This window comes from Molothrus ater, chromosome Z (assembly GCF_012460135.2).
Source record: "Molothrus ater isolate BHLD 08-10-18 breed brown headed cowbird chromosome Z, BPBGC_Mater_1.1, whole genome shotgun sequence".
In the NCBI taxonomy this organism is placed as follows: domain Eukaryota; kingdom Metazoa; phylum Chordata; class Aves; order Passeriformes; family Icteridae; genus Molothrus; species Molothrus ater.
The window spans coordinates 40740170-40758651 of NC_050511.2; the positions used below are offsets into that span (position 1 = coordinate 40740170).

An 18482-nucleotide genomic window follows, 5' to 3' on the forward strand; every position below is an offset into this window, starting at 1 on the left:
CCCCCTTTCCCCGCTGCGGAGCTATTGTGTGCGGGCTGGGGCCCGCCGAGGGGCTGCTGGCGGATAAGCCTTTCCCCGGGGAGGTGGAGGCGGGAAAGCGGGACGAGGGGGGCGTGAGGGCGGCGGGGGAGCCGGGGCCGCGGGAGACAGCGCCGGCGCGGTGTGTGCGCGCCCCGCTCGCTCTGCGCTGCTGCGATCCTTTGTCTGCTGTGCCGCTTTCCCCTCCTCCCTCGCTCCTTTCCTCCCTCCTCCCTTCCCTCTCCCTCCCTGCGTTCCCCTCTCTCTCCCAGGCTCCAAGCGCTGCTGCAGCTGCAGGTTTGTAAATACTGGACCAACACACACACACACACAACATGGCTGACGCTCGCCCTGCTCCTCCACCAGGGTCTCCGCCTTCTCCCTCAGTCTCCGCTGCTTAGCTGCTCCTCCGTGTAGGCTTTTGTTTCTTCCCCCCTCCCCCTTCATCGCCCGTCAAAAAAAAAAAAAAAAAAAAAAGAGAGGAAAAACAATTCACCCTCCTTATTTGCGCGCATGGCGGGATTTCAAGGGTAAGGATCCTTGCTTTGGAAGCTTTCTCCTTTCGTTTTGCTGTTTACAACAAAATGAAACCTAAAATCAGAGGTGATTTGGGAACCTGGCAAGGCCTGGGGCGAGGGAGGAAGGGAGGGAAGGAGGGGGGGGAACTGGGTGAGCCCCGCTGAGAGAGGCTTGATTGGAATGTGCGTATCTTTTTCTCGTGTTGGGTGGGGGGTGGCGGATGCACCAAAGTGCTGGCAGAGATGAGAATACTGTGTTACACTTGGCAGAATGAACTAGGGCCTTTTCTTTCGTTTCAGGACAATTCGGTATAAGGGGTCAACTCTGGACAATCACATTAAAAAGATCTGAACTAGTTATGTCAGAATAGGCATTGTGTAGTTAAAATCCGTAAAATCGGCGTTTTGGCTTTTTCGCATTTTCTGTATCTCCTTGTTAGTACCTTAACAGCTTGCGAAACATGGAGTACGTAAACGGGAATTTACACTTGTCAGGTCTTCGTGTTGCTAGCTTTCTGTCACAAATTAATTTGCCCTTGTGATGACAATAGTACAAACCGAAGTATTTCCTTTTTCCTAAAAGGAGTGATTTCAGATTTTTTTATTTTGGGGTTTTTTTTTTGTTGTTATTGCTTGTTTATTTGTTTGGTTTTTTGTAAAAAAGGCATGGTAACGTGAAGTTAAGTGAGCTCCCAAATGAAAACAAGACAGCATGCTTTTGACCTCTTTAGTAGTGCAAGGCAAATGCTTAGTTCAGTACCCTCCACCTCAGTTATTCAGAGCACCCCCTTCTGGCTTTGATAAACATGGCTTTTATTTTTGCTGCTTGTGACGTAAAACCAAAACACTTGAAGGTAGTTCGAGCGTATCTAAAGTGATCTGCCATGAAACAGTTTTATTTCTAGTTTGTAAATTAAGGGTGAATGCTGAAAGTGTTATGGCATGATGCTTTATATTTGCCTTCTAGACTTGTTACTGTAATTCCAAGTGTTTAATTTTTCAGGGATCATACTTAAAGATACAGTCTTTATTTATACACATGGATAGCCATAGGTTTCTGAGCACTGCTCTTAAGTAACAAATGTCCTAGCTATGTCGTCTTTTGTCTGCTTTGCTTTAGAAGCTTCTAGTGGAGAAGCACTGGAATGGCACAATCTTGCAGCTTTTACTGAGATAGAAATTACGAATTAAATACTGCATATGAATACTTCTTTCTGCTGCTTTTTCCATCCCCATTAATAAGCAGTGATTAGCAAAAATTGATTATGGAGAAAATAATATATAGAAGGAGCTTACAACAAGATAAAACTTAAGTCATCCAAATTACAGTATCATTTTGGAATGTGTATCTACGTCATGGCTTCTGAGGCAACTGTTTTAATTCTAGATGGAAAAGTTAGAGCAAAAGTCTATAGCCTGATACATCAGTAGATTCCTGCAACAGGCAATTACTTTTTTTTTTTTTACATTTTTCAGTCTGAAGGCAATATTGCCTAAACTAGAATAGTTTTACCAGTTGTAGTTAATTTGTCATTTATTGTGATAACTACTGCATTTTGAAATTATGCTCACCTACTAAAAATGTGAAATGCATTGAAGTGTGCAGCTCTTCCCTCCAAATACGTCTTCAGATGCTTAAGCCAATTCTTAGGCTGAAGAGCAAAATAGAATAAAAATAAGCCATCCACAACACAGTTTAACTCTGTTATATTGCAGTTTTGTTGCTAGAGCTAAATTTTATTCTGTAACATTTGTCTCTATTTCATCATCTTTGTGAAGTTTCTTGCCTCTGTAGCATCTTTACTTCACCTTGCATTATTTTCTGTGACACTCAAAAGGTTTTTCTTCCTGTCTTGGTTGTGTTGATTTAGTCAAAAATCAGTATTGTGGGTCATCAGAGCCCAAAAGGAACAGATGTAGTTCAAGTACCTGCCAAATCTCTGCATCTTCACTTAGTGAAGACCCTCCAGTGTTTTTGACTTTGTGAGTTATGCTAGGTTGTATTCAACCAAATTAAAAACCTGAGACTAGTAAAGCCTTCTTTTCAGAAACTGTTTGGCAAATGAGACTGAGGAAAAGGAAGACTGCAGTAAATGCAGTCTCAGTGATCAGCTTGCTGGGAAAAGTTAGTAATCGACTGTTTTTTCAAAGTAGGCATGCTTTTCAGTAGATCTTTAATCAAGTAAATCATGACTTGCTGTAGTTCTAAATATTTATGAAATTACCAAGTAACATACAGTCCTAAAGGTAATAAACATTTAGTACATTCTTATTCAGTACTTAATATTTTCTCAGTCCAAGTATTCTTTCACTCTCTTCTTACCCAGTATCTTTCCTTGCTATCTGTTGCCAGACTGCACTCTTTGACATATTCAGATCTGTAAACCAATAGCTGATGCAAGAGCTGTGTGTAATGTAATGCATGATTTGCTTAATGTTTGACAAATTAAATATTTTTAGAAGGATTCTATTTACTGAAGCTAAACACCATTTTTTAACCTTTTTTCCCGTTTCCAAAGAATGAAGCCTTTGAAGCCTTTTGCTGCATACTTCTCATCATTCCATTTTGTTTTTCTTGTATCCTTTTTTTTATTTTTTTTTTTTTTTGACTTGGTAAGAGAAAGTTCAAACTTTGATTTCTTGATGGTGTGGCATGGCAATATGTTTTCATAGGTGACTAAAACCAATTCAACAAACTGGTTTAGAAAACCATCTTCAAAAGCTGTGCATTGAAGCTGAACCAAAAGAGAATGCTCTTACAGAAAGTTGTTTCCTGTTGTGTGGTTAGATAGCTTGTTTCTCATGACAGGTGTGGGAGAATTTTTTTGTTTGTTGTTTTTCTTGTGTTCCTTCTCTTACTGCTCTTTAGAGGTTAGTGATTTTATGATGGAAGGCTGAATGCTGATCTTTCTTGACACTGGTTCTCATAATGAGTGTCTCCTGTATATCAAGATGTATCCCACTTGCTGTCCAGATGCTATCTAGTTGCCATTGTGCCACCTGCCTTAAAAGAATGGGGAATCTATGTCGCAGACATCTTTCATGAAAAATCCTTTCCTAGGATTTTTCCTTGTGAGAAGTTGCAGTTTCAGTAACCAAAGTAAACAATGGTTATCTGCTGCTGTGGAATGCAACAGGTAGAGCCGTGATTGGTCTCCTGTGGGTGTTTGGATTTCTTGACCACTCATGGCAGAGCTGGCTCTTGCTCTGTCTGAGACACAGATCTTTGTTATTCATTCTTTTCTATTCTTAGCTTAACTAGCTGCTGAAGAAACTTTTTCCTTTCTATTGCTTTTTAGTATAGTCTAATGTAACATATATCATAAAATAATAAATCAAGCCTTCTGATCATGGAGTCAACATTCTCGTCTCTTCTTCATCCTGAAAACCCTTGTGACCACAGTCACAAATCTGACTTTGCTTTATGAATGTGTAGACTTGCTTCCGTCTGATGTGAATATATATTGAGATCCTTAAAACAGTGCGGTTAACTGGTGTGCATTTAGCTATGAACAGTTGATTCTAGAGACAAAAGGGCCTCCTCGCTGATCCATTTCAAACAGTAGTGGAATAATTTGAGCTAACTGCTTTCACCATGTGGTGGCTGAAGTTAACTTGCTGTTATATAGTAACATGTGAATTTGCTAAAGACATACAGAATTCAGGAGGTGAATGCCTTTCAGTTTGTGGAGGATAGTTCTACAAATCCAGGTTATATTTTTTCTTATTTATTTTCTGTGACATATGTTGTGAAACTGCTGTAAATCTGTGTTAAATGAGGTCTTGAATGACTGACTTGGAAACTTCACTATTGCAATGATTCCACAAAATGAAATATATAGAAATAGTAATGATTACCTGTGGCGTCTACTAGCTGTAACTGTTACCTTATTGTATTTTAATTTTTGCAGTTATTGCACCTTGGTTGAGAGGTTCTTTAAATATTTTGATGAATTCATACTCTTTTTGACAAGACTTAAAAATGTCTAAAACTTGATTAGCTTTTTGATTGGGTTCAGTTTGGAGTTTTTTTTAGTTGGTTGGTGGTTTTTTAGTGTGATTTTCTGATGTTATTGTGGAATATTCCAATACACTATTCAAGTTGTGCACCTACAGATACTGGTGAGAGTAGGTGCTTATTTCAAAAGCAGTTCTGTGGATTCCAGTGATATAGTAAATACTTGACTTTCACAGAAGGGGTGCTGAACTCAAGACCGTCTGTTCCATATGGCATTTTGGACAACATGGAGCTGTATCAATTAGTTACTACTTTGTAGTATAGTAAGCTATTCTAGCTGGTCTGTGCCATCATGGTGAGGTCTGTAAAGTGTCACCAACACAGAGTTCAAAAAAACCCATAAACAACAACAGAACAGGCAAAACCCATCTGCCCAACTTCTTTTCCCATGAATTTCTTTTAATCCAGTTTAAATGTAAAAGAGAGCTTTGCTAGATTATGATTTCTTACCCTAGGTGGATAAGGACAGAAAGAGTCATTAGATGTCAAACTTTTGGTCTATTTGATTTATTAAAATCAAGTAATTATGTGTTTCAGAACTGTTTCAGTTTTACTAATTTAGTGTTTGTGTTTCCTAAATGGAAGTTATTGCTAGTTACATAGAATCAAGGCAGCTCAAGTCCAGTATATTATCTTGTGATTTAAGTTGAAATTTTTGAATAGAGAAATTTTCACCTTTCTAGATTTAATTATTTTTGTGAGCTGAGTAGCACAAGAAAAAACATGTTCTAGATTAGTTCTCCAGTGAAAATTCCATAAAGTTTTGTTGATTAACTTTTCTGTATACCTTGACAAACATGATGTTTGCTGAAGTCTGGAGCTCTGCTTCAGGTTCTTTTAGTAAGCAAAGGTGAAGTACCTGCTATGGACTGGGAAGTATTATGTGTATTCTGCTGCATACCTATAACTTAGTTCTGGTTTTAATTGTGCACTTAAAAGTGTCTGCAGATTAGACTGTCTTTCTTCCATTTTCTTGGAATTATAAACATTAGTAAAAATAATGCTTCAAATTTGGAGTTTGTGTAACTCATAAAATTTTACTTGGAAAAGAGTTGACTGATTTTGGACAATTGCTTGCCCATCATGTTTAATAACCACGTATGGTCTAGACAATGAGCTAAACATCCCAATGAAGCTAGAAAGGAGGCAAACAAGTTAGAGATCAATGTACTCCTTTTTTCTCAAAGCATTCCAGTCGCAGAGAGCTTTGTTGAATGGATGTAATTACTTTTTTCTTCAGAAGTTCTTTGTCTTGTTGGTGAAAGATGGCCTACAAACCCATAAATTGCTTAGGTGTCAGTGGAGCTAAAAATGAGATATTGTGGTGGTGCTGAGATTTTGTGAGATATGATGGGCCAAAATCTGTACTCTGACAAGTATGCCTTCAAAAGCAGCTTAACAATAGATTCTGACTTTCATGTGACTTCACAGACATCTGTTTTTGAGTGCTTTTAGGGTTAAGGGATATGCAGACATTCAATATACCTGGAAACCACAGATTGTTGCTTATTCTTAGGGTTGTTTGATGATAGGCAGAGCAGCTGGGCTCTGGGTCATCTCTCCCTACTGCTGAAGGGAGAAGTGAATAAGCACAGAAATTTTCATTTCCTAGACTGCAGGAGTACATCTCAGGTGAATTACATCTCTGTCTTCTGCACTCCTTTTTGTCAGTAAAGCATACATACTGTTAGGTGCCAGACAGAAGACCTGAGGGAAAGTGGACTTTCCTATCTGTTCAAGTCAGGGGAAGTTTTGCTCCTGCCTTCAGTATGCGTTTCGCATGCCTGTGTGTCTTGGTTTGAAAGACAGGTGTCTGCTAAGGAAGGCAGGAGTGTCCCTTGGAATGCAACATATTATGCCCTTCCTTCTGAATTGTTATAATTTTGAAGTTAAGGGGCTTTCAGGCAAAGATATGAGAAATGGAATAACAGCTCTTTACTAGTGTGTATAGCAAGGCAAGCCAGCAACAGTGGCAGCGAAGGCAAACAAGAGCAGAAATCCCATGGGAGTCTCCTCCCACTCTTCAAGCGCTCTCGCCATCGGTAGGGGGCGGCAGGGGGCGCTGCTGGCTCTCGGCAGGCCGGGCGGGTGGGTGGTTCCCCCGCGCCTGCAGGGGGCGCTGTGCGCGGGTCCGGCTGTGTCTCCCCGCGCAGACAGTGGGGGCGGAGTCCGTAGCAAGGGAGGGAAAAGGGGTTTCCTTTAGGAACCTCCAGGGGCAGGCATCCTGGTGCCCCCTCTGGATAGCAGAAGGAGCTGTAGCAGGGATATCGGAGCAGTAAACTGGGAAGGTAGGGATTAGCAAAGTCCCGGAGTGGTGGATGAGATTTATCAGGAACTTAGCAGCTGCAGCTGGAACCACGGGGCATTCTGGATATTCGGGGGTGCAGTGCTGCAATGTAGCAAAATCTCAGAACAGTAGCAGGAAAACCAAAATGGCGGGGGCGGGGAAGTGGCAGCCTGGCTCTGAGCAGGGCAGGGAAGAGGCTCCTTGGGAAGGGAAAGTAGTTGGCATCCCGGGGTTTTCTCCTGCGGCACCTCACCAGATGGTGAAAAGTCCCTTTTTTAGTGAGGTTGGTTGGTTGATAATAAGGTCCTAGTTCAGTGTGTGCTCTCACCAGCAGAGAAGCAGGACTGGGCTGGGCCCCAGCGGCGGCAGTGAATTCCCTCCTCCAAGTAGCAGCTCCAACCGTCCTCCTCCAAAGCCAAGTGCAAGAGAGCTAGGAGCCGCCTCAGCCCCTTCTCTTTGCAGCACAATTCTCGTGGCATTTCTGTCTTTCCTAGAGAAACCCAGGGTGAGTAGCCAGCTGGACCCCTCCCTTGAGCTGTGGCCACTTCTCTTATCCCTCGTAAGTACCCAGTCGTTACTGTCTCCTAGCAACACATACGGGAGAAAATTCCCCGAGAGAAAGAAACAAAAGGAAGAATCTTAAAGCCCAGCACTGTGTTTACAGTGTTTATACCTGTGGCTTGTATGGAAAGAGATCAGACAGGTTAATGTTACTTCCTGGCAGTAGGGATATGTGGCTGTATTAACAGTGGATGAAAAGTACTTTTTCCGGTGCTGTAACCTTGGCTAACCAGAAATGAAAAAGACATTGCATTACAGACAGTTTTAGGCTAGAAGCTTGAAGAACTGAATTTGCATGGATTTGTTTGAGGCAGGCTTTTTCTTTTGCTCTTAGGTATAATTTAATTAAAGAAGGAAGAGTGATGGTGTGAATAAGCATCCCAGGTTTTGATTGTACTTAAGCCTCTAATCACATTTCTTGGAGAGTTTGTGTTTGGGTGACGGTGGTGCAATATGCACTGGCATGAGCTAAAAGGGCAGAGGTGTGGTTGTTGTAGTGTGTACTTTGATTATCTCCACGACAGACTCCTAGAAAGCTTCACCTGGTTTTATGGGGAAGAATATTCTGCTTCCTGAGATCCTTTTTGCTGGAAGATGCCTCACTTTTTCTCTTCAGTTTCTATATTTCCCATTCTCTGCTGCCCAGTTGAGTAGACTCAACTTTGTTTCAAGGACCACAGGACAATTTAGTCCTCCCTACAAATAAGCATGTGCATTTTCAAAAGGGAAGAGGGATGTGTGTGTTTTTTGGGAGGATTGTTGTTATTACCAATACCTAGGTTAATGCAGAATCTCAGGAAATACACTTAAGTGTTTATTGGAGAATCTAGTTCAGATCAGATATAAAACTTTTCAAAGAGAAAATTAGATTATAAAGCAAAAAAAGAGACTTCGTTTATCTGTTGCTCTTGCTAGAAGTTCTGCCTCCAAGTTCTATCATAATTTACTTTCTCATTTAATTTCTGTTTGTGCACAGTAGAATAGTTTCAGAGCAGCAGTTGTTTCGATTACAACTTAACCACCAAAGTTGAAGAAAGGAAGGCAGGTTTACTGTGGGTCAGACACAGTACAGTAAACAAGTAATTCCAAGGTGATTGTCATTCTGGAAGCTTTGACTTCCTTCTTGCCATGATTTTGTTACCTTCTGTAGCTAGAGAATGAGGACAGCATAGTGTTTTAAGTCAGCTATACTCAAATGCATGCAGATGTTGTCTTAAAGTTCATTTTTTCACAGTCCAGTAAATAACTTCCCAGAGTAGCTTGAAATAGTTTGTCATCTGCTTAAATACTTCACATCTGCTAATTCGTTTCCTGAGTATGTAGATCCATCATCAAAAGTAATATTTCATAATACCATAAAATATTTCATAATACCATAAAAGTAATATTTTGTGCATTTTTCTTCTGTGCTTTTTAAGAAATACTAGTGGTATGAGGGTTGGTGTGTTCTGATGTCTCTGCAACTTTTAGGGAGAGTCACTGGTTTCACATTTGAACTTATCTCTCTGCTGTCTTGCTCCTTAACAACATTCACACTGACACACACATACACACTTATGCAGGATGTGTTGTGTTTTTTCACCAAAAATGGGAAAGAACAGTACTCAAGCAAAGAACGCACCATGGTACATCACAGTGCTGATGGTTCTCATCTTAGAGAAGAATGTATGATTGGTGATTTAGTAAGGTACCATTGTCTTTGATGATGAATCCAGTTCTGACTGAAATATTTAAATTAATATTGCAAATATCTGACATAAATTTTCTACAGCTAATTTATCTTCTTTTAAAGTAAATTTTTGTTTTTTCACTGACCCTCCAGACTTACAGAAACCAGTGTAGTTAGCTGCAATTGGAGCTTATATTATAGAATGCTGAATTTTGTTTTCAGTGACTTGCTCTTATGCAGATTGCAACTTTGACATCTGTGGCAGCTATTCACCATTTAAATGTGATAATCTCTTTAGGCCAAGATTTTTAAACAGTGAGTGAATATTCTGCAGTAGATCTGGAAAAACTAATATCTCATTTTTCATTAGCAGCCATGGCAAGAGATTGCCATGTGTAACAGCAAGTATTTTCACTTAAGTGGCTTATGATTCCACTGTAGACTGTTACATGGATGCATTTGAGAACTGATTTAATATAAGCTAAAATGGCTGAATGTGAAGAAAATAGGTAAGACAAATTTGGTTTAAGACTGGCTGCTCAGCTTTTTCAAACTGTAGATTAAAGCCAAGAGATAATTTTCTCTGAATCCTTATTTCAATGTTGTTTTTTTAGGGTTTTTTTCCCTGGTCATTGCAAAGATAGGATGAAAAATGCTATTGATTTGAATTGTCTAACTATGTAAGGTTTTTTTAAAATGAGGTGTGTAATGAGAAATTTTCCTATGCTTGGAATATGCATTTAGTATTCAGTGTGATCATGCTTCAGTTTGCAAAAATGGTATTGTTTGCTCCTTCATTGCAGTAATTTGTAAAAAATGTGTCTGTCTTCTTCTGGCTAGAAAAGGCCAAAGTTTATCAATACTTTCACTCTTAATTCCTCTTCTTGCTGTCAGCTGATTTAAGAAACAGAGCTACATTTTTATTAGAATAGGTGCAATCAGTGTTTGTGTCCAGTGGAAGTCCAAGTTAACATCTGATTTATAAAAAACTGCCTGTTATTTTGTAGCTACTGTGATGTTGGTTATGGGAGAAGTTTGGATACATGTGTCTGTAATCTTTGAATAAATGATCTTGTGGCTAATCTTGTCATAGTTTTGGTTGTATAGAAAGCTCTAATGTAGGTAACTGTTTTCTAACCTTATCCCTTTTCAGTATTTCGCAGTCCTGCTTTTTTTTTCAAGTGCTGAATTATTACTACTTACATGCCAATATTCTCACTGGTTACTTAGGTTGGGGTTCTTAACAATTAAATTTTGATATTCTAGTCAATGCTGTGAATAATATCCTTATAAGAATCTTGAATGTTTATGCACTTTGTTTGCATTAGAAGTTGGTAGGTCGTTGTGTTGCACAAGAATTTTTTTTACAAGTGTTTGTGTCACAAATTCTTACATTTGTTTTAGGATTTTTCTTTTATTATGCCTGGGTTTAATTTAGTATTGCAGTGGCATCTTCTCAGGATACTCAAACACATCAAAGAATAATTTGGTACTTATGATGCACAGCCTAAAAGTGCTCCATCTAATGGAGATCATCCCCCTGCCCCTAAAAGCTGTGCTGTTTGTATTCCCTCCATGTTTGCAGGTGTGTGTAGCCACACTGCTAGCCTGCATTGTGGGGAAGTGGTTGTGATGTACTTAAAATGATGCTTAGAAAGATCAGGCAGCCTTTCCAAGAGTTGTAAACGCAGGAGTTTGATTTGCCATGATTACTGAACCTAACAGACTTATAAGTGCAGTAACTTACCACTCTATTACTTTGTAACAGAAGTGTTGGTATGTTTGCCCTAGGCTTGCTCTTCCAGAATGTTGGAGTGATCCTTTTGGCTTTGGAGCAATCTTTCTCTGACTAGCACAATAGGAATTAAACCTAGTCTTCTGACAGAGGTGAACTGAGGTACACTCCTTGAAGAGACACAAGCAGAAAACAGTGAAGTGCCTTACTTTCTTAAATAAATGTTTTTCTCCATGGTTTCCAGAGACTTCTTGTAAATGTTTCCAAACCAAATTCAGTACACTTGCTTAGAGCTATAATATATTATTTGTGTCACTTCTTTCTGTAAGAGCATGACTAACAAAATAATTGCATTATAAAACTTAAAGTTCACTTGCATTCACCGTAGAATGGTAACAAGCACAGTGATTGTGCAGTGCTGCTGTCATATCCTGGGCAGCTGTTATTTTTGTTCATGAGTTTTTGGGTTTTTTAATTGGAGGGAGGGGAGGATAGTTGTCTACCAGAAAAGAAAGTTCTAGAACCACAGAGTGGTTTGGTTTGGAATGGATCTTAAAGATCACCTAGTTCTGACTCCTCTGCCATAGACAGGTACACCTTCCACTAGACCAGGATGCACAAGGGCTTATTGAGGCAGACTTTACACTTCCAGGGAGGAGGCATCCACAGCTTTTCTGAGCAGCCTGCTCCAGTGCCCCATCGTCTGCACAGTAAAGAATTTCTTCCTGATACCTAATCTAAACCTATTCTCTCTTACTTTGAAGCCTGTCCCTCATGACCTGTTGCTCCTTGCCTTGATAAAGTGTCTTTCTCCAGCCTTCCTGTAGGTCCTCTTCAGCAGCTGAAAGGCTGCCATAAAGTTACCCAAAGCCTTCTCTTTCCAGGCGGAGCAACCCCATCTCTCAACCTGCTCTTGTAGAGATGTGTTCCATCCCTGTGATCATCAACTGAAAAACTAACCCAGTTCGCATTTGCCATGATGTAAAAGTGTGCTGCTTTGGATGGTTACACAAGCCTGTGACAGTTCATTGTTGGGCCAGCGGTGCAGGTTCTTGCCCTGCGGTTAAATGCAAAGGTATTTGCAGAAGACTGAACGATTAGGAGTGGGTTAAAATTTACCTTTGGATAGAGTGATGTAAGGGAGGTTATCATGACTTTGAATAAGTACTAGATAGATTTCTTCTTTATATTTTTTTTAAAAGCCTTATTTTGTAAGATTGCTTTAAGCATGGAGGACCATGTAAGTATGAAATGATCAGGCCGTAGGTTAGAACATAACACAAGGTTAAATCAGCAAGTATTTTTGCACTGCCTGTAAGAGGGTGGTTTAAAAAGAAATTGTACTTCAGTGTCTTGGTATGTTGTGCAAAGTCATAGGAAGAATTGTAGCAGTATAGTAAAAAGAAATAATACTTTTGTATTACTAAGTATATTGTAAACATTGTCACTGTTTTTAAAAGTGTTCGGCTAAACTTTGATAGCTGATGATGATTCCATAGTAGAAGGACAGAAAAGTACTGAAATTGAACCCTGTGTTCTGTTAGCATAGGCAAATAATTCATTGATAAAATAGATTGTGCTTTTTCATGCTGCTTGAGAGAAGAGTAGACAAGAGCTATAAGAAAAGTCTTTTAAAATGTGCTATGTGTGTCTTTATTGTTCTTTTCCTAAAGTCTGCATAATGTTGCAGTAATGGGAATTTTTTTTTCAAAATTAGTTTTGCTCTACCATCTGTATGTATAGGAAAACTGATACATATGTTCTTAGCTATTAGAAAGAAAACAGTCTAGAAATTTATTTAAAAACCACTGCATGATTTAGTGTAGAACTTGAAAGTTTATGTTAAAAAGCATATTTCATTTGTTGGGTTTTTTATTTGTTTGTTTTTTTTTTTTTTTAAGGAAGCTCTTGTAAGCTTATTTGGCATGAATCAGTTCTTTTATCCCTTCATTAGCTTCATTCCTAGTCAGTAGAACAGCCAAAATGTGTGTGTTTTAATACCAGGTATATGAAATTTTCTTTTGAATTTTTGTGTTTAATTTTTGGAATTTATTTTTTGAACCAAGAGACAAGCCAGGAATGCTTCAAAGGGCAAGCATATGTCAAAATGTCAGTGAGTCCTTAGCCAAATATTTAATCTGGTTGTAATATTGTCTATGTGGGAAGCAGATCAAATAAGAAACTATTACATTTTAATCAGTTTAATTTTAGTAAAATGCTCTGCTTCTGCACAGCTTCACTGTTAATACCATGTAAAAAGGCAGACTAAGCCTACAAGGTTTTCTGAAATTATTTTCTGGAGAACTTTCCTTTGTTTTTTGGGTTATTTATTTATGAATGCTTAAAGTTGCAGTCCTGCAGTTTTCCTTTACCCTGAAAGTTTTTGTGAATCTCACAAACATATTTAGTGTGAGCGTAAACTTAAAAACTGGAGTTAATTGAGCTTTTTTGGTTTTGTTTTTGCATTCTGGATCTGGTATGCATATGTTATTTTCTACTTTCTTTTGCCTCATTAATCTTATTTTTCTTTCATTTATCACTGTTTTTGTCAATGGGTTGTTTTTGAGGTTTTTTTCACCTGTGCATGTTGATAACTAGCAGTTCCTTTTCAGGCAAAATCCTATGCCTATTTTTAATTGCAGTCAGCAGCTGATGTCTGGCTTAGTGACTATGTAATGTTATCACGGCTTCTTACTTGTAATCAACCCATATGACTTGAGGTTTAAAAAACACTTTTAAAAATCAGTGTTTTTTGGATGCAAACCTAATAACCACTGATGTATGATGCCTTTAGGAATGGCATTTAATAGAGGTTTTCTGCCACTTTTTCTGAAGAATTTTAGGACCATATAGAGCAACATATAAATAAAATTAAGGAAGTTCTGATCGCAGGTTCCCAAACTCTTTCCAATTGATGTAACGGCCCAGAAAATGGAAGAAGCCTTGATCTGTGAGCTGATTAAGCTGTGCCAGCTGAGATGATCATCTCTTGCAGGTGCAACTATCTGTTCTTTATGGGAAGACTGAGAACTTTTAAAACCTCTGGACAGAGGTGGATTAATTCCTACACAACAATAGTAGGCTGGATGTTTCATTAGTTTCACTAATGCCTTTTTGATGGAAAAAATAGAATGAAAAATAGATAAAGCATGATTAAAGTACACCTTTCTTCTGTTGAAAGTAATGTCATTCCCTTTGTCCTTCTTTGTGCATTTTTTAAATTCCAGACGTAGAAAGACCAACTGGTCTTTGGTTCATTTATTTGGTAGGAGAGGGGGACAATAACATGATTATGTACATCTGCATTTTCAGTGCTGTTGAAAAAATCGCTCAGTGTATCGTGTCCATACTGGTGTTACAGATGCTAAGCAAGTTCCTGAGTTCAGAGAACTATTAAAAACTTTCTGCTTATGCTCTACATGAAACTAAGTATAAATGTGGTTTTTATGTTACTTTCACTCTACTGACTTCTATTCCTGATAGTTAAATTAGGGTGCAAGTTGAAAGGTTGTGCAGCTGTGGACAATTAAATAGTGGCAAGTTTTACTGAAGCATAGTATGTCTGATTATTTACAGAGTTTTCTACCAAAGGTTGATCTTCCCAGCAGAAGTATCTGCCATTAGTGGGTTGGTATGATGAAAATTTGTCTATAATTATTTGAAGGGGATTTCTCAGTTTGTGTGATGCTAATGTAAGCTCTATATAACTGGTGATCTTTTAGTGCATTTTAGGAAACAGATATAAAAAACTGTCATGGTTTAACACTGGCACAATGCCAGTGCCCCCATGAAGATACCCTCTCCCTGGTAGCTGCTGTGAGATGTGACCAGGAATAAGCAAAGCAGGCTCCTACTTAGGAAAGAAAAGAAAACAGAACTTTATTAACTACTCTACAACTACAAATAAAAAGGAACACACACACACAGGGAAAATGAAAACCTCACAAATGCATTTCCTCCTCCCCCCACCAAATTTCCAACACAATACATTTATTCCTCAAATCACCAACTCTCGGTCCAGCAGCACCTTTTAGACAATCAATCCTCAGTTCATCAAGAGGAGAGGAGTCCTTCTTGTACCATGGGCTTCCCCTGGAAACACAGTCGAAGCCTCGTGTGTTTCTGTGTCACTCGTGGCACCGCCAGGAGTACATCTGCCGTCGTGACCTCTTCCTTTCATGTCCAGTGCTCTCACCACTGAACACGGACCAGAGCTGCTTCTAGGGTTGTCTTTTTTAAGGATGCTCTGTCCCGATCCAAAAAAGGCACAGTCTCTCCTTTGGGACACCTGTCCCCACAATCTCTCCTTTGGGACACCTGTCCCCCCCATATTTTTCACCCCCTGGGGCCGAGGGGCACCAACACTGAACCCTCTTGGTTCTGAGGCCATTGCCTCCCCCTAGAATGCAGTCTCTGTATCACAAGGAACATGGGTCTGTCCATGGCTATACAAAAAGAGTCCAGCAAAAGCTACTCCATCATCTCTTCCCACTAGGATTCTTCTTTATTCTTCTACTATCTCTCGCTCACCCAGACCTCTCTCACACTGGCCCATTTCTTTCCTCATCTTCCACTCTATCTTCTAGGAAAGGTCAATGTTCTGTAAAGTTCTCATTCTCCAAAAAAGGGGTTAAAAGCTCCTGCAAGCGGCCGGCTGAACCCCCCCTTCTTCTCCGTCCCAGCCGTGCTGCCGGCACAGGCCCATGTTTATCCAGTTTCAAGGTTACAGTCCCAGGCAGCGGCTCTCTCTCTCTCTCTCTGTGTCTCTCAGGGGGGGCTGCCCGATGGCTCCTGGTGTCTCTCTCTCTCTTTTCCACCCTTCCACCCCCGGGGCTCAGGCCTACCTCTCCCGGCCACATGGCTTTCCCCTCCCCTGGCCCAGCCAGCAGCTGGGCCGGGGGAGAGACCCGAACTCTTTCCCGCCGGAAACCCAAAAGGACCCTCCCAGGGGAGAGCTCTGCTTTTAACCCCGTGTTCTCAGAGGCGTGTCCATGTCCCAATGGCCAGGTTAAATGCCAGTATTAAAGTCTGAATATCCATTGGCCAAAAACACAGCATCCCAAAAAACATGTTTCCTGTCAAACCAACACAAAAACTATAATTAATTGATCCCCATCTTGGATTGTTTTGCTTATTAGAAATAACAAGGCACTTTTTACTGCTGAATGCCTGAGGGTTGATAGATGTCCACTCTATCACTGCTATTAAAATTTGTGAAGGCAAAATGGAGAAATCGTTGTTGTTGAAGGTCATTACGTTAATTTTTCTGTGTCGATGATGCAGGTGTTGAGGTATACTTGTAAAATGTGGTGAGTTTATAGATGCATGTATACCAGAATGTCTGTCTGGAAATTTGTTCTTACTTCATCATTTATTCAATGCATTTAAAAAAAAAAAATATTTTTGCTCCATAAGCATCTGTAACTGAAGCAAAACCTTATATCTCAGAAGTTTTTTTCTTAAATACAGTGAAGTATTGTGAGAGAGTTATGTCATAAAAGATATTGTTTTCATCAGTCAGCTAAACTTCTTCAGATGAAAACATGTCTTAGTGTAACCTATACTTACGGGAGCTATAAATGTAAGTAATAAATTATAGGTGTGTGCTCAGAGGTAGTTTTTGTCATGAAGATAAGTTTCTTGAGCTGTAGAAGCTGTTTATAGGTAATGACTTGTTGCATGATCTCCTGAGTCCTGATAAACCATGTTTAGTGTGTCCTTGGGTTAGTTTTCATTAAAGTTCCATTAATAATTTAAAAGATAAAATGAAAGCATGCTTACAGAGAATAATTTTAGTCAGTGTATTTTAAAAATAAAAATAGAAAGTCTAGCTAAATGGTAAATAGAAAATACAAGACTTGAAAAATTTGCTTTAGCTATATTAAATTTAACCTACCATCAAATAACAGAAGAGATGATAATATTGAGGACTTTTAAGGCCTAGTTCTCTAAGATTGTATTTTATTATACATTTTACAGGCAGGAGGAAAATCCCTTTGAAGCTTTCACTGTACAGAGTAGTACAAGAGTAGTTGGAAAAGCTATAGATTAATAAGGTAGATGTAATTTGAGAAAACTGTTGTTTTGGTTTTATTTAAGTTGGTAACATGTTTTTTAAAAGCTACTAAAAGAAAATGCTGATAAAATTAAATCACGAAATTCTAGAATATGCTGAGCTGGAAGGGATCCATCAGGATCATCACATCCAGCTTCTGGCCCTCCACAAGACCATCCCCAAGAATCACACCCTGTGCTCGCCTGAGAGAGTTGTCCAAATGCTTCTTGAACTAGACAGATTTGGTTCTGTGACCCCTTCCCTGGGGAGTCTGTTCCAGTGCCCAGTCACCCTCTGAGTAAAAAAACCTTTTCCTGATATCCATCCTAAGCCTCCCCTGGCTGAGCTTCTTGCCATTTGCTCAAGGTCTGCCTCTGGTCAAGAGAGTGAAAAGGTTGGTACCTTCTCCTCCACTTCCCCTCATGCCACAGTTGTAGACTGCAACGAAGTTTCCCTTCAGTCTCCTCCAGGCTGAAAAGACCAATCATAAGGCTTCCCCTCCAGACCCTTCACCATCCTTCTGGTTCTCTTTTGGATGCTCTCTAATAGCTTAATGTCTTTTTTTAATATTGTTGCTCCCAAAACTACACACAGCACTCAAGGTGAGGCTGAACCAGTGCAGTACAGAGTGGAGTGGGGCAGTCTCCTTCCTCTGTTGGCAGTGCTGTGCCTGATGCACCCCAGGTTGGCCCTCCTGGCTGCCAGGGCACTGCTGACTTACATTCAAGTTCTTTTGACTAGTGCCCCCAGGTCCCTTTCCACAGTGCTGCTCTCCAGCCTCTTGTTCCTTAGTCTGTACACATGTCCAGGGTTGTCCCAGGTGGAGAAGTCAGTACTTGCCCTTGTTAACAGGTTTGATGATCGCCCACCTCTCTAATTGTCAAGATGTCTCTCGCTCCTTGAGGAAATCAACATCTCCTAATTTAATGTCCCTGTCAAACTTATTTAGTATCCATTTGAGTCATGCATCCAAGTCTTTAATAAAGATGTTGAAGAAAACTGGGCTGAAGGTTCGGTTTAGTTAATTTAGAGGGGTTTTTTTTGGCATAGCAGGTTTTTTATGGTATAAGGCTATAGGGATCTTAAAAATCACAGAATTTGAAGGGACCCTAAAGATCCTCTCGTTCCAGCCCCCCTGCCATGGGCAGAGACACCTTCCACTAGATCAGGATGCTCAAAGCATCATACAGCCTGGCCTTGAACACTTCCAAAGATAGAGCATCCACAACTTTTCTGAGCAGCCTGTTCTTGTACCTCACCACCTGCGCAGTAAATTTCTTCCTGATACCTAATCTAAACCTATTCTCTCTTTGAAGCCACTCCCTCATGTCCTGTTGCTACTTACCTTGATAAGAAGTCTTTCTCCAGCCTTCTTGTAGGTCCTCTTCAGCTACTGAAAGACAGCTGTAAAGTTGCCCCAAAGCCTTCTCTTCCCAGGCGGAACAACCCCAACTCTCTCAGCCTGACCTTGCAGCTCAGTGGCCCTCCTTGGGACTTCCTTCCAACAGGTCATGTCTGTGTTTTTGTCTCTGCTGGGGGACAGATCTGGATGCAGTATTCCAGGTGCATACCATGCAGATGGTATTAGCTCTCTAGTCCACTTGTGAGAGTGGACTAGATA

At 40.0% G+C, this 18482-nt stretch overlaps 1 protein-coding gene across 3 annotated transcripts in view; it reads left to right on the top strand.

Moving 5' to 3' along the window:
• SPIN1 (spindlin 1) overlaps window positions 1-18482 on the top strand; it is a 63201-nt gene that overhangs the window by 655 nt on the left and 44064 nt on the right. The window contains exon 1 of one of the 3 annotated variants that reach the window (XM_036402737.1): window positions 167-548. The exons of the other annotated variants lie outside the window; for them this stretch is intronic. The gene's annotated coding sequence lies outside the window, so the exon portion shown is untranslated. Of the gene's footprint in view, window positions 1-166; window positions 549-18482 lie in introns of those variants that run through there. 3 annotated transcript variants of the gene reach the window in all.